General features: G+C 48.1%; 1 protein-coding gene across 2 annotated transcripts in view; it reads right to left on the reverse strand.

Moving 5' to 3' along the window:
* Positions 1-15,885, reverse strand: part of LOC122544099 (putative G protein-coupled receptor 139) — a 97,637-nt gene that overhangs the window by 65,721 nt on the left and 16,031 nt on the right. The window lies entirely within an intron of this gene.

Below are 15,885 nucleotides of genomic sequence, written 5' to 3' on the forward strand. Positions count from 1 at the left end.
AGCATAGGTCCATTGGGGGCAGTTAAAAATCCCACAACACCAGGTTATAGTTCAACAGCTTTATTTGGAAGCACTAGCTTTGGAAGTGCCGGTGATCATTCTAAAATATGAAAGGCTTAACATGAATATGTTTAATATTAAATTCCACGATGCTGCATTCCTGCTGCAGCAAATTCTGTGTCTTACGTTTGTGCTTCTCAACCAACTGATGAAGAAGCAGCCCTCCGAAAGCTCATGCTTCTAAATAAACCTTTTGCTCTATAATCTGATGTTGCATCTTTATTTAATTTTGTGCACTCCAGTCCAAAACCGTCTCCTCCACATCATCACTACCGTCGATATTGCGAGTCTGTTTAAAGTACTGGCGAATGGGAAGCTTTTTAAAGTGTAATATCAAGAATCCATGGCCAAATTATCCCTGTTGGGGTGAAGGGAAAAGCTAGAAAGTTTAGGTATTTCGGACTGATGTGGGTTGTTGGTGCTTTGTTCAGGAAAAAAAAGAAGACTGCATACATTGGTTTTAAGTTATCTGTACATACGTAACTTCTTCCAGTCCTAAAGACACGATCAATGCGTGAAGACTCGACAATCGTCTCAGGTCCCTGCTGCACTCAAGATCTGTCGAACTCACTTCAATACTTGTGACTCGCTGATCCATTTCCTACAAGACTCACTATGTGACATCCCCTTGTCTCTATCGATCACTCTGTCAATGTAAGCTCCTCCAGTCTCGCCGTCGATCTACCCAACTCAAAGTCATATATTTGTGTGGTTGCGTTACCCAAAACACTACTCGGGTAATGTCTCCCACCCATCCTCTTCCTCTAACCAAAAAAAAAATGTTCTGTGCACCAGATTGGTAAGGAAACGAGTTTATTTTTTATTCTTTATTTTTTCAACAGTCTCTTTGGGAATTTAGAATCGTGGGAATGGAGGTGAGGGTAATTGAATGTTCTTCCTGCAGAATGTGGGAGGTAAGGGTCATGACGAGTGTCCCTGCTGACTACATCTGCGGGTAGGGCAACCAACTCCAGCTCCTCGAAAACCACGTTAGGGAACTGGAGCTAGAGCTGGATGAACTTCGGATCATTTGGGAGGCAGAGGGGGTTATTGAGAGGAGTTACAGGGAGGTCGTCACTCCTCAGGTACAAGAAAAAGGCAGACTGGTTACAGTCAGGGGACAGAAAGGGAACTGGCAGGCAGTGCAGGGATCTCCTGTGGCCATTCCCCTCAACAATAAGTATACCGTTTTGGATACTGTTGGGGGGGGATTTACCAGCGGAAAGCAGTGGGGCTCAGGGCTCTGGCACAGAGTCTGTCCCTGCTGCTCAGAAGGGAAGGGGGAAGAGGAGCAAAGCAGCAATCATTGGAGACTCCATAGTTAGGGGGACAGATCGGAGGTTTTGTGTGGACGAGAGACGCTTATGGTTGGTGTGTTGCCTTCCAGGTGCCAGAGTTCGTGATGGCTCTGATCGTGTTTTAGGGATCCTTAAGAGGGAGGGGGAGCAGCCCCAAGTCGTGGTCCACAAAGGCACCAACGACATAGGTAGGAAGAGATATGGGGATTTAAGGCAGAAATTCAGGGAGCTAGGATGGAAGCTTAGAGCTAGGAGGAGCAGAGTTATTGTCTTTGGTTTGTTGCCCGTGCCACATGCTAGTGAGGCGAGGAATAAGGAGAGAGAGGAGTTGAACACGTGGCTAAAGTGATAGTGCAGGAGGGAGGGTTTTGGATTCTTGATAATTGGGGCTCTTTCTGGGGAAGGTGGGATCTCTACAAGCAGAATGGTCTTCATCTGAACCAGAGGGGTACCAATATCCTGGGGGAGAAATTCGCTAAGGCTATTGGGGTGGGTTTAACTTAATCCAGCAGGGGGATGGAAACCAAAATTGTAGTGCGAGTATACAAAAGGTTAAGAGTATGGAGGTCTGAAATCAAGTTTCAAGGATGCAAGATGGCACAGGCAAGCAAGAAGTTGGTTTGAAGTTGCAAGCGGGCATCAGAGCCGCCCTGCTTTTGCCACGGGACTATGCCTACATCAGGAAACTATAAGAATTCATTTTGTGTTTTGAACAGCAGTCGCAGCTTTAAACCCACAGAACTCAGCAGCTGCCAGTCCGCCCCCGTGACCGGGAGATAGGAGACAGAGGACAGATAAAATCCACACTATACCAACACTACCCATGACTCATAGACCAAAACTCCGGAATTAATATGGAAACCCATCTCCTCATCACATCAAGAGACTGATATCAGACCAATACACACCAACACCCCAAGGGAACAAAGGGGGGTGCTAGCCCCTGCCCTCACAGAGAGAGACAAGCAGATAATACCCGGACCCGTTTTACATAAACCCTATTGTGCGTGCCCTGCAACTCTCCTGGGATGGCAGGAAACATTCTATTTGCACCTACTCCAGTGATGATGGGGAACTATCATCCCATTCATCCTCAAATTCCACACATCCTGACAACTAAAAGTATATAATATGTAGCTGCGCGTGGGAACAGCAGAGCAGCCGCGATTCGGACCTCGGTTGGTCTCCACCGGCGTTACTGTAGCAATAAACATTACCGATTGTTGAACCGCACTCTGGGCTCGGACTGATATCATTTCATCCGCGCTAACAATTGGGGGCTTCGTCCTGGTTAACGACGGCTGCTGGATCCCTGCGGCAGCACTGGGTGAGTATCTTTACTCTTTTACTTCTCGTGTAAAAGTCTCCCAGTGCCCCGCAAGGGACTTCACTGCCGGCCGTTATCTGAACCTGTGAACAGAGTGAGTCCGGCAGTCGTGTAACGGTACAGTACTCTTTAAAAGTGTGTGTGTGTGTGTGTGAGTGATCCTTCGCGGGTGGGCGAATGGGGTCGCGGAACACTAGTAAAAGTGTGCGTGATTATTATTATTGTCGTTTATTGTCAATGTGCTACTGTGACTGACGGACTATCCTTGGACTGACGACTTTAGGTACGAGACCCCGACAGATTGACCCCCCTGTTTAAAAACCGACCAAACAAGCCTTCCTGGTTGACCTCTGCAGTGGGAGTTTGGGGACCCCATTGTACGTCGAGCCCGGTTTTAGTGCCTTCCTTGCGTACGCGATAGAGGCTGGGAGGTCTACACGCGCTACAAGAAGGGAAGCTCTCCAAACCAGCCCGAGACGCGGTGCCTTTGGGCCAACCGGCGGTTATACGCTCTGCCCATTGACCTCGCGGTCCTGAGGTATTGGCCTCTGTAGGATCAGGCGCGGTTAGGTCTGACTTCATGCCCCCCCCACCTTGCACTCGGGCCCCTGGTTCACGCCCAGTGTTTGTGGGGTATACACGGCCGCTGAACGTCAGGCGGTGAGAGACTCACGGAAACCCGGGGTTGCGCGCTCAGGAATCGACACGCGCCCCGTCTGTAACCCCCCCCCCAGCCCAGGTTGACCCGCGGGGCTAGGGTTCGACTTACAGGGAGTGGGCTCCCCGACTGGGAGATTAATAAGCCAGTGCCAGCAACATCCCTCAGCACGCCTGCTAGCTTTACTTTAAAGTAGCTTCTGTTAAGTTACACCCGCTGCGCCCCTACCATGGGTGGGAGAGCGGCCGAAGACCTAGATTGGGGGCCAGAGGGTTCCCTTACCCGTTTTATAGCCGTCAACAATAAGAAACTTATTAAGGCTATGCTTCATTTCAATCCTGATGATTGCAAGCCAAAAAGCTTCAACCTCATGTCTCTTTTTAGACATGTTTTAAGTTCAGTAGTAGCAAACAATTATTTTTACAAGATGGTTACATTTTGGGGCTGTCAGTAAATTTGGGTAACATAGAGGCAGGTTTGAATTTCACCGACAGCAAATTGGATTGTTAAGATTAAAGGTGTCCCTTCGTTGTTTTCGTTGGAAGGTATTCACACTTGTAGACAATGGTAGATTGTGTTAAAAGTGAATAGACTGTTAGTCTCCAAGTCTCAGGTATTGAGAATGCCAGACTATATATTTTTTTGCTTTAAATTAGTTACTTGAGTCCAATAGTTGGAAACTAAAGATTAGATTAGATTAGATTAGATTACTTACAGTGTGGAAACAGGCCCTTCGGCCCAACAAGTCCACACCGCCCCGCCGAAGTGCAACCCACCCATAAAAGTTAGCTAATGAACATTTCTATCTGGATGGATACAAGAAGACATCCCAGAAGTTCACAAGTTAATCTGCCAGAATCGAAGAGGAAGTCAAATAGCAAAGTTAACAAGAACAAATTTCTATGTTTACCTTGCGGGAATGCAGATGGAACCTCCTGCTCAAATTGGAAAGGCCAAATTTTTAAGGATTTATAATGAGGCTGCAAGATTTGCTTAACTTGAGCTGGGGAGATAATGTCCAGGAAGCTGCTGGAAAGGAAGACTATTAGCAAAAATATGACAGAACAATTAGAATTTGAGCATGAATTCCACATTGATTAGACCCAAATACTCCATACAATGAAGGTGATGATTTAATTGGATTGTTTAAGATAACTAAATGAGTTGAAAGGGCAGACAGAGAGAAACGATTTCCTCTGGCAGGAGAATCAAGAGCAAGACTGTGTAAAATTAAAGCCAGACAGCAAAAGGATAATGTCAGGAAGCATTTCTTCACACAAAGAGTAGAAGAAACCCTAACCTTTCACTTTGTAAAAAGCCTTGGACCCTGCAGGTCAATTCAAAATGTTTAGACTCAGACCAGGGCACGCACTTCACCGGACGCGCAATGAAACTGGCCTGCTGCCCCCTAGGCATCAGACAGCTCTTCCACGTCCCGTTCCATCCCCAGAGCTCCGGGATGGTCGAGTGCATGAACCGGACCCTCAAAGCTGTGATCGCACAGGCGATCGCCGAAACAGGGCAGGGCTGGGTGGACGTTCTGCCCTGCATACTGATGCGCTTAAGGGCCACCCCAGGCCGCTCCACTGGCCTCACTCCCTTCGAGCTCATGATGGGGAGGGCCATGCGACTACCAGAGAACGGTCATGGTTGGGGGGGGGGAAGACATGGCCCCCCTGAGGGACAGGGTGACGTGCTATATCAGGCAGCTGGACACGCAGCTGCGGGCCCTTAGACAAACTGCGCGTGACCAGCAGGACATTAGGGACCAGGCAAAACTGCAACCGCATCTGCCCTCCCAACCCCTTCCCGGCGTTGGGGACAAAGTCCTGGTCAGGGCCGCCCCCGACCGGCCTGGCTTCGCCCCCCGGTGGCTGGGACCGCACAAAATCATCCTCACCCGTGACACGTGCGCCTGTGTCGACATGAAGGTAAAGGGCAGGTGGAAATACTGGTCCCAGCTTAAACCCTACCCTTAAGCCCCGACCGGACAGACACTCCCCCCCCTACCCTTTTGACTTGACTCTAACCGCCCCTCTTTCTCCTTACAGTGCAACGGGTGGACCGGTTCCAGGGAGACCTGCTCCTACGCACACTAACCCTACACCCTTGGTAAGGGTGCCTCTCTCCCTGTCTTCCCACAGATCATGCTTCACCGGTGCACCGCTCTCCTCCCTGCTCTCCTCTTCGCCCTACGACTAGTGCCTTCCTTCCCCGAAATATATGACAACTTCTACCGCCACGGTGTTGCCTTCAACGCGTCCGACGCCATCTGTATTCCTGCAAGGGACAAGCCCGATGTGATCGACGCATTCTACAACGCCTGGCTGGAGGTCCTCCCAGGCGTACAGACACTCTGTTTATTCTGCACGTCGGAGCGCGACCCGCGGCCGACCTGCCTCCAGCGTGCTGAGGCGATGGGCTTGGGGGGTTGCATTTTCGGGACAATGTGTGCCATGCCAGAGGACCTCTCCTCTGCCTCGGCCTTTGATGCCTTTACTGTACGGGATCTGTCTGTTTGCGGATATTACGAGCCTACTGATGCCGCGGTAGTCTCTTTGTATTTGTGCTTTCCACCCGCCCCGACCACGACTCCCGAGATATTGCCGTGCCCCTCCCTGGGACCGGGGCCCGCGGGGGGACTGGTATTGTGGGATGAGGGAGAGACCCTTTATAGCAACGTCCGACATGAGGTCGTGCCTGTGCTGGTCAAAATATTGGGCATCCGGGTACCGGACTATTGCACAGCACAGATACGCAACCTATACGCCATGGTGGGGAAGGAGGTTATAGAGAGGGCCAGAGATGCCATGGGAGCAACCCACTACCGAAATGACATACATAACACACACACACAATGACACAGACGGGACTTAGTCAACGATGCTCTCACAGGACTCAACACGGGAACATCCGTAGTAAACTCCCTAGACATCCAGGGCCTTAACGAAAAGGTCGAGCAACTAAAAGGGGTAATGAGGGACCTGCTACAAAGGTCTCTCACAGATAAGGCAGACCAGGCACGCCTGGGGGAAGAGGGAGCGTACACCCAGCTCGACGGCATTGCAGTCCTGGAGGTACACGCCCACACCATTAACCGCCTTATAGACCGGGCCATGCGTATGGCCTGTGGATGGTAGCCCAGATCCGGCATAATCTTGACCAGGTCCAAAGGGGGGAGGTGCCCGACTGGATCGACAGTGCCAAACTGGCCTCACTCGCGGGGCGCTCCGCACCGCTCGACAACCGGACTCTGAAGGGTATGACCAGAGTATACCTAGTGATGCCCGACTTTGAGGTCAGTGAGGCGACAGGAGTGGGGATTGTCCTCCTGATCCCCATGGTCACCCCAGAGTCAGGGCCATTTCCCCTGTTTCACATTGAGAACATCGGAGTCATACGGGAAAACGCTTCACTCAAATATCGATTAGCTCACCACACAGCCATATCTCGAAACGGCGCTGTGTACGGGGTGCCGCTTACAGGCTACAAGCAGCGGGGGGCAATTACCACCTGCCCTTACCCCTTACGAAGGAGTGAAACAGCGGACTGCGGGTTCAACCGGACACAGGGCTGCACCCTTTAAATCGAACTTCACTATGGTGGGGGTGGACGATATTGTGTCTCCACTCTTGAAACCTCATTTTAGTATAATGGACTGCAGTGCCCGATTCCCCAGCACGAGTTCTGCTTCACCCCCAGGTGCCCAGTCACGGTCGGGCAAGCTCACATTTCAGAGATCTGACAATGGAACCCCGAGTCCATACAAACTACTGATAAATTCAGGGACACCCTCAGGGAATATCAAGAGCCTGAACAAGCCCCATCCCACATTTGGCTGAGGTCTTACGGGAGCTTAGGACCCGGGTAGGACACTCAGTGAAATTGTATCACCAGTTGCAGTCGCATGTAAAGGACCTAGAGGAGGACACAGACACAGCTCTGCAGTCCCAGGGCTGGGCACAGAGGGTGTGGGATTGGGGCCTGAACGTAAACATCCATCCCTGGATCCGAATCATCTCGCACACCATTGTAGGCATACAGTTACTGCTGGCTCTGACCTGGCTCCTGCTGGCATGTCATTCATGCCGCCAGCACAAGAAACGAAAGGCCAGGAAGACCATGCTCCACGCCATCGACTCCTGGCAGGCGTTCAGGCACCGTGAGCTCACAGGGCTCGAGTTAATGTGACCATCTCCCGGGACTATCCAAAGGCCACATGACTGCAGCATGACGGCCAGCGGAATGTACCGGGCGAGGAGCCGACTTTTAAAATATCGGCATTGGGGGTGTGGGCGTGTCCAACCCCTTGCCGAAAGGAGGGACTGCAAGTGGGCATCAGAGCCGCCCTGCTTTTGCCACGGGACTATGCCTACATCAGGAAACTATAAGAATTCATTTTGTGTTTTAAACAGCAGTCGCAGCTTTAAACCCACAGAACTCAGCAGCTGCCAGTCCGCCCCCGTGACCGGGAGATAGGAGATAGAGGACAGATAAAATCCACACTATACCAACACTACCGATGACTCATAGACCAAAACTCCGGAATTAATTAATATGGAAACCCATCTCCTCATCACATCAAGAGACTGACCAATACACACCAACACCCCAAGGGAACAAAGTGGGGTGCTAGCCCCTGCCCTCACAGATAGAGACAAGCAGATAATACCCGGACCCGTTTTACATAAACCAATTAGCACCCTATTGTGTGTGCCCTGCAACTCTCCTGGGATGGCAGGAAACATTCTATTTGCATCTACTCCAGTGATGATGGGGAACTATCATCCCATTCCTCCTCAAATTCCACACATCCTGACAACTAAAAGTATATAATATGTAGCTGCGCGCGGGAACAGCAGAGCAGCGGAGATTCGGACCTTGGTTGGTCTCCGCCGGCGTTACTGTAGCAATAAACGTTACCGATTGTTGAACCGCACTCTGGGCTCGGACTGATATCATTTCATCCGCGCTAACAAAGTGTATCTCCTTCAAACGTCATGAGCATCCGGACTAAGGTGGATGAGCTTGTAGCATGGGTTGAGACCTGGGACTTCGATGCTGTGGCCATTTTGGAGACATGGATAGAGCAAGGACAGGAATGGTTGTTGCAGGTTCCCGGGTTTAGATGTTTCAGTAAGAACAGTGAAGATGGTGAAAGAGGGGGAAGTGTGGCATTGTTGGTCAAGGACAGTATTGCAGTTGCAGAAAGGATGTTTGGGGACTCATCAACTGAAGTAGTATGCGCTGAGGTTAGAAACAGGAAAGGAGAGGTCACCCTATTGGGAGTTTTCTATAGGCCTCCGAATAGTTCCAGAGATGTAGAGGAGAGGATAGCAAAGATGATTCTTGATAGGAGTGAGAGACACAGGGTTGTTGTCATGGGGTCTTCAACTTTCCAAATATTGACTGGGAACACGATAGTATGAGTACTATAGATGGGTCAGTTTTTGTCCAGTGTGTGCAGGAGGGCTTCCTGACACAGCATGTAGACAGGCCTACAAGGGGTGAAACCACATTAGATTTGGTACTGGGCAATGAGCCCGGCCAGGTGTTAGACTTGGAGGTAGGTGAGCACTTTGGTGATAGCGATCACAATTCTGTTATGTTTACTTTAGTGATAGAAAGGGATAGGTGCATGCCACTTGGCAAGAGTTACAGCTGGGGAAAGGCAATTACAATGTGATTAGGGAAGATTTAGGAAGCATAGGATGGGGAAGGAAACTGCAGGGTTTGGGCACATTAGTAATGGGGAGCTTATTCAGGGAAAAGCTCCTGAATGTCCTAGATAAGTATGTACCTGTCAGTCAGGGAGGAAGCTGTTGAGCGCGGGGGCCGTGGTTTACGAAGGAAGTGGAATCTCTGGTCAAGAGGAAAAAGCAGGCTTATGTTAGGATGAGATGTGAAGGCTCAGTTAGGGCGCTTAAGGTAGCCAGGAAAGACCTAAAGAGTGAGCTCAGAAGAGCCAGGAGGAGACATGAGAATTTGTTGGCGGATAGGATCAGGGTAAACCCTAAGGCTTTCTATAGGTATTTAAGGAATAAAAGAATGATGAGAGTAAGATGAAGGCCAATCAAGGATAGTAGTGGGAAGTTGTGTGTTGAGTCAGATGACATGGGGAAGCACTAAATGGATATTTTTCGACAGTATTCACTCTAGAAAACAACAATGTTGTCGAGGAGAACACTGAGACACAGGTATCAGACGATGTGGGATTGAGGTTCACAAGGAAGAGGTATTAGAAATCCAGGAGAATATGAAAATAGATAATTAACCTGGGCTGGATGGGATTTATCATATGATCCTCGGAGATGCCAGGGAGGAGATTACCGAGCCTTTGACATTGATCATTAAATCGTCATTGTCTACAGGAATAGTGCCAGAAGACTGGAGGATAGCAAATGTGGTTCCCCTGTTCAAGAAGGGGAGTAGAAACAACCCTGGTAATTACAGACCAGTGAGCCTTACTTCAGTTGTTGGTAAAGTGTTGGAAAAGGTTATAAGTGATAGGATTTATAATCATCTGGGAAAGAATAATTTGATTAGGAATAGTCAGCACGGTTTTGTGAAGGGTAGGTTGTGCCTCGCAAGTTCTTTGAGAAGGTGATCAAACACATAGATGAGAGTAACCCGGTTGATGTGGTGTATATGGATTTCAGCAAGGCGTTTGGTAAGGTTCCCCACAGTAGGTTACTGTATAAACTGTGGAGGAATGGGATTGTGGGTGATATAGCAGTTTGGATCAGTAATTGGCTTGCTGAAGGAAGACAGAGGGTGGTGGTTGATGGGAAATGTTCATCCAGGAGTCCAAATACCAGTGGTGTACCGTAAGGGTCGGTGTTGGGTCCACTACTGTTCATCATTTTTATAAATGACCTGGATGAGGGCGTAGAAGGGTGAGTTAGTACATTTGCAAATGACACTGAGGTCTGTGCAGTTGTGGATAGTGATAAAGGATGTGGTAGGTTACAGAGAGACATAGATAAACTGCAGAGCTGGGCTGAGAGGTGGCAAATGGAGTTTAATGCGGACAAGTGTGAGGTGATTCACTTTGGTCGGAGTAAATGGAATACTGGGCTAATGGTAAGATTCTTGGTAGTGTAGATGAGCAGAGAGATCTCGGTGTTCAGGTACACAGATCCTTGAAAGTTGCCACCCAGGTTGACGGGGTTGTTAAGAAGGCATACAGTGTTTTAGCTTTTATTAATAGAGGGATTGAATTCTGGAACCATGAGGTTATGCTACAGCTGTACAAGACACTAGTACTGCTGCACTTGAAATATTGTGTACAGTTCTGGTCACCACATTCCAAGAAGAATGTGTAAACTTTGGAAAGGGTGCAGAGGAGATTTACTAGTACTTTGCCTGGTATGGAAGGAAGGTCTTAAGAGGAAAGGCTCAGCGACTTGAGGCTGTTTTCGTTAGAGAGAAGAAGGATGAGAGGTGACTTAATAGAGACATATAAGATAGTCAGAGGGTTAGATAGGGTGGACAGGGAGAGCCTTTTTCCAAGTATGGTGACGGCGAGCACGAGGGGGCATAGCTTTAAATTGAGGGGTGATAGATATAGGACAGATGTCAGAGGTAGTTTCTTTACTCAGAGAGTAGTAACAGTATGGAATGCTTTGCCTAGAATGGTAGTAGATTCACCAACTTTAAGTGCATTTAAGTCGTCATTGGACAAACATATGGGCGTACATGCAATAGTGTAGGTTAGATATGCTTCAGATTGGTATGACTGGTCGGCGTAACATCGAGTTCTATGATAACCTTCTATCGCTGTTACACATATATCTGCGTGAAATGCACCTTCCACTACAACCCTTTCCATTTTGACCAAACTGGAGGTGGTTACTTATGCTCCTTTATCTATGAAACTGTCTACAAACAAAATTGCTCTCCTTATCTCCTGGAAAATATTTCAGACTCCAAGCCTCCAGAAAGCAGCAGAATCTAAGACTTCCTATGTCTATTAACGTCCTCGTTCATGACTACCCTGCATATATCTGTTCGTTCTTCCAATCTTCTTTATCTCTGTAATTCTCCATTCATCCAAAATGCTCCTGTATATGTTTTTAATTTTGGAAATCCTGTTGGGTTTGTTTTACTTGGTCTGGCTGTAGGCAGCAAAATAGAGAAAAGGCCGAAATTGCTTACTGGCATTTTCAGAAACCTTTCAACAAGGCCCGACTGCAGGGGTGGATAAACAAAATTGGCAAATATGGATTTGGAAAGAACATATAGGCACGGATTAAGAAGTCTTTAACTGACAGAAAAGTGAGTGGGAATAAATGGATTACTTTTTGACCGCTAACTATTTGGGCGGCACGGTGGCACAGTGGTTAGCACTGCTGCCTCACAGTGCCAGAGACCCGGGTTCAATTCCCGCCTCAGGCGACTGACTGTGTGGAGTTTGCACGTTCTCCCCGTGTCTGCGTGGGTTTCCTCCGGGTGCTCCGGTTTCCTCCCACAGTCCAAAGATGTGCAGGGTCAGGTGAATTGGCCATACTAAATTGCCCGTAGTGTTAGGTAAGGGGTAAATGTAGGGGTATGGGTGGGTTTCGCTTCGGCGGGTCGGTGTGGACTTGTTGGGCCGAAGGGCCTGTTTCCACACTGTAATGTAATCTAATGTAATCTAATCTAATCTATTCACAAATGGGTTTGATAAATTAGCGGATGAACAAAGTTTAATGTTTCCACGTTTGCTGATGAGACAAAGCGATATTGGGATGTGAATTGCATGGAGGAAGCAAAAGGGAGATAAACAGTCCATGAGTTTCCCTTTTTTAAAAAATTCATTCATGAGATGCGGTCATCACTGTCTAGGCCATAATTTCTTTTCCATCTGTAATTGTCCAGAGAAGGTGGTGGTGAGCTGCCTTCCTGACCCACTGCAATCCTTTGGGTATCGGAGCAGACCTAGTGCTGGTGTGATGGAGCTTGGCTTGGAGGGCACCTTGGAAATGCTGGTGTTCACCTGAAAATGTAACTTCTTTCCTCCAGATGCCATGGTTTGTGAAGTGCTGTTGAAAGAGTCTTCCTGAGTGACCTCAGTGCTGCTTGTCAATTGTGTTTATTACATATTAATTCATCCATTTATTCATTAATTCACTGACATAAGCTTTTTTGGCTCAGCCAGCACTTATTGTTGACTTTGAGTTCTCCCTGAAAAGTTGGAGGTGAGCTGCTTTCTTGCACCAGCCGTTTGAACTGTTATTATCTGTGTACACTCCAGCAGGTGTTTGAACACTTATCACATCTGAAACTGCATGCAGATAATGCAGCTCTTCGTTTTGTATGTGACATCCTCTTGGACCTATAACTCTTATAGTTCCTCACAATATCTGTGTTCAAACACCTGCTGGAGTGTACACACTTAAATGCGTGGCTACAGGGATGGTGCAGGAGGGAGGGATTCCGGTTTTTGGATAACTGGGGTTCTTTCTGGGGAAGGTGGGACCTCTATAAACAGGATGGCCTACACCTGAACCTGAGGGGCACCAGTATCCTTGGGGGGAGGTTTGCTAGTGCTCTTGGCGGGGGTTTAAACTAACTCTGCAGGGGCATGGGAACCCAGATTGTAGCTTCAGTGTGCAGGGCCTGGAGTGTAGGGAGGTTAGGAACATGGCATCAATTTCCAAGGAGGGTGTCTGTAAACAGGAAAGTGGCTTGAAGTGTGTATACTTCAATGCAAGAAGTATACGAAATAAGGTAGGTGAACTTGCAGCGTGGGTTGGTACCTGGGACTTCGATGTTGTGGCTATTACGGAGACATGGCTAGAACAGGGACAGGATTGGCTGTTGCAGGTTCCAGGATTTAAATGTTTTAGTAGGGTCAGAGGTGGGGGTAAAAGAGGGGGAGGTGTGGCATTGCTTGTCAAAGATAGTATTACAGTGGTGGAAAGGACGATGGATGAGGACTTGCCATCTGAGGTAGTTTGGGCTGAGGTTAGGAATAGGAAAGGTGAGGTCACCCTGTTAGGAGTCTTTTACAGGCCTCCTAATAGTCCTAGAATCATTGAAGAAAGGATAGGGAAGGTGATTCAGGAGATGAGTGACAGTAATAGGGTGGTTGTTATGGGGGACTTTAACTTTCCTGATATTGATTGGGAAAGCTATAGCTCAAGTTCGTTAGATGGGTCAGTGTTTGTTCAATGTGTGCAGGAGAGTTTCCTGACACAATATGTAGACAGGCCAACAAGAGGTGAGGCCATACTGGATTTGGTTCTGGGTAACGAACCAGGCCAGGTGTTAGAATTAGAGGTAGGTGAGCACTTTGGGGATAGTGACCATAATTCGGTGATTTTAACTCTCGTGATGGAGAGGGATAAGTGTGTACTACAGGGCAAGAGTTATAGCTGGGGGCAGGGAAATTATGATGCGGTGAGGCATGACTTAGGATGTGTGGCTTGGAAAAGTAGACTCCAAGGCAAGGGTGTAAATGATATGTGGAGCTTGTTCAAGGAGCAACTATTGAGTGTCCTTGATAATTATGTACCTGTCAGGCAGGGAGGAAAGGGTCGTGCGAGGGAGCCGTGGTTTAAAAACGAATTGGAATCCCTTGTTAAATGGAAGAGGGCGGCCTATCTCAAGATGAGACGTGAAGGTTCAATTGGGGCGATTGAGAGTTATAGGGTAGCCAGGAAGGACCTGAAGAGAGAGCTAAGAGCAGCAAGGAGGGGACATGAAAGGTCCTTAGTCGGTAGGATTAGGGAAAACCCTAAGGCTTTCTATAGGTATGTTAGGAATAAAAGAATGACTAGGGTAGGAATAGGTCCAGTCAAGGATAGTAGTGGGAAGTTGCGTGTGGAGGCGGAAGAGATTGGGGAGACACTGAATGAATACTTTTCTTCAGTATTTACTCAGGAACAGGGCATTGTCGTCGATGTGAATACTGAGTCACAAATAAGTAGAATGGATGGCTTTGAGGTATGTAGAGAAGAGGTGTTGGAAATCCTGGAAAAGGTGAAAATAGATAAGTCCCCTGGGCCTGATGGCATTTATCCTAGGATTCTCTGGGAAGCAAGGGAGGAGATTGCAGAGTCATTGGCCTTGATTTTTATGTCCTCTTTGTCTACTGGAGTAGTGCCAGAAGACTGGAGGATAGCAAATGTGGTTCCCTTGTTCAAAAAGGGGAGTAGGGATAACCCTAGTAACTATAGGCCGGTGAGTCTCACTTCTGTTGTGGGCAAAGTCTTAGAGAGAATTGTAAGGGATAGGATTTATGCACATCTGGATAGGAATAATGTGATCAAGGATAGTCAGCATGGTTTTGTGAAGGGCAGGTCGTGCCTCACAAACCTTATTGAATTCTTTGAAAAGGTGACGAAGGAGGTTGATGAGGGGAAAGCGGTAGATGTGGTATATATGGATTTTAGTAAGGCGTTTGATAAGGTTCCCCATGGTAGGCTACTGCAGAAAATACGGAGATATGGCATTGAGGGTGAGTTGGAGGTTTGGATTAGGAATTGGCTGGATGGAAGAAGACAGAGGGTAGTAGTTGATGGCAAAGTTTCTTCATGGAGTGCCGTCACTAGCGGTGTTCCGCAAGGATCTGTTTTGGGACCATTGCTGTTTGTCATTTTTATAAATGACCTGGAAGAGGGGTTAGAAGGTTGGGTGAGCAAGTTTGCGGATGATACGAAAGACGGAGGAGTTGTTGACAGTGAGGAAGGATGTGGCAGGTTACAGCAGGATATAGAGAAGCTGCAGAGCTGGGCAGAAAGGTGGCAAATGGAATTCAATGTAGCTAAGTGTGAGGTGATTCACTTTGGGAAGAATAACAAAAAGATGGGGTACTGGGCTAATGGTCAGATACTTGGTAGTGTGGATGAACAGAGGGATCTTGGTGTCCATGTACACAGATCTCTGAAAGTTGCCACCCAGGTAAATAGTGCAGTGAGGAAGGCATATGGCGTACTGGCTTTTATTGGTAGAGGAATTGAGTTCCGGAGTCCTGAGGTCATGATGCAGTTGTATAAGACTCTGGTGCGGCCGCATCTGGAATATTGTGTGCAGTTTTGGTCGCCATACTATAGGAAGGATGTGGAGGCACTGGAACGGGTGCAGAGGAGGTTTACCAGGATGTTGCCTGGTATGGAAGGAAGATCGTATGAGGAAAGACTGAGACACTTGAGGCTGTTTTCATTAGAGAAAAGATGGTTTAGGGGTGACTTGATTGAGGTGTACAAGATGATTAGGGGGTTAGATAGGGTTGACAGTGTGAACCTTTTCCCGCGTATGGAGTCGGGTATTACATGGGGGCATAGCTTTAAATTAAGGGGGGGTAGATATAGGACTGAAGTTAGGGGTAGGTTCTTCACTCAGCGAGTCGTAAGTTCATGGAATGCCCTGCCAGTAGCAGTGGTGGACTCTCCCTCTTTATGGGCATTTAAGCGGGCATTGGATAGGTATATGGAGGATAGTGGGTTAGTATAGGTTAGGTGGGCTTGGATCGGCGCAACATCGAGGGCCAAGGGGCCTGTACTGCGCTGTATTCTTCTATGTTCTATGTTCTATGTTCTAATATCTCGTCTCCTCCA

Source organism: Chiloscyllium plagiosum, unplaced genomic scaffold, assembly GCF_037043375.1.
Source record: "Chiloscyllium plagiosum isolate Xiang-an unplaced genomic scaffold, Cpla_swu_hap1 HiC_scaffold_22, whole genome shotgun sequence".
NCBI lineage: Eukaryota > Metazoa > Chordata > Chondrichthyes > Orectolobiformes > Hemiscylliidae > Chiloscyllium > Chiloscyllium plagiosum.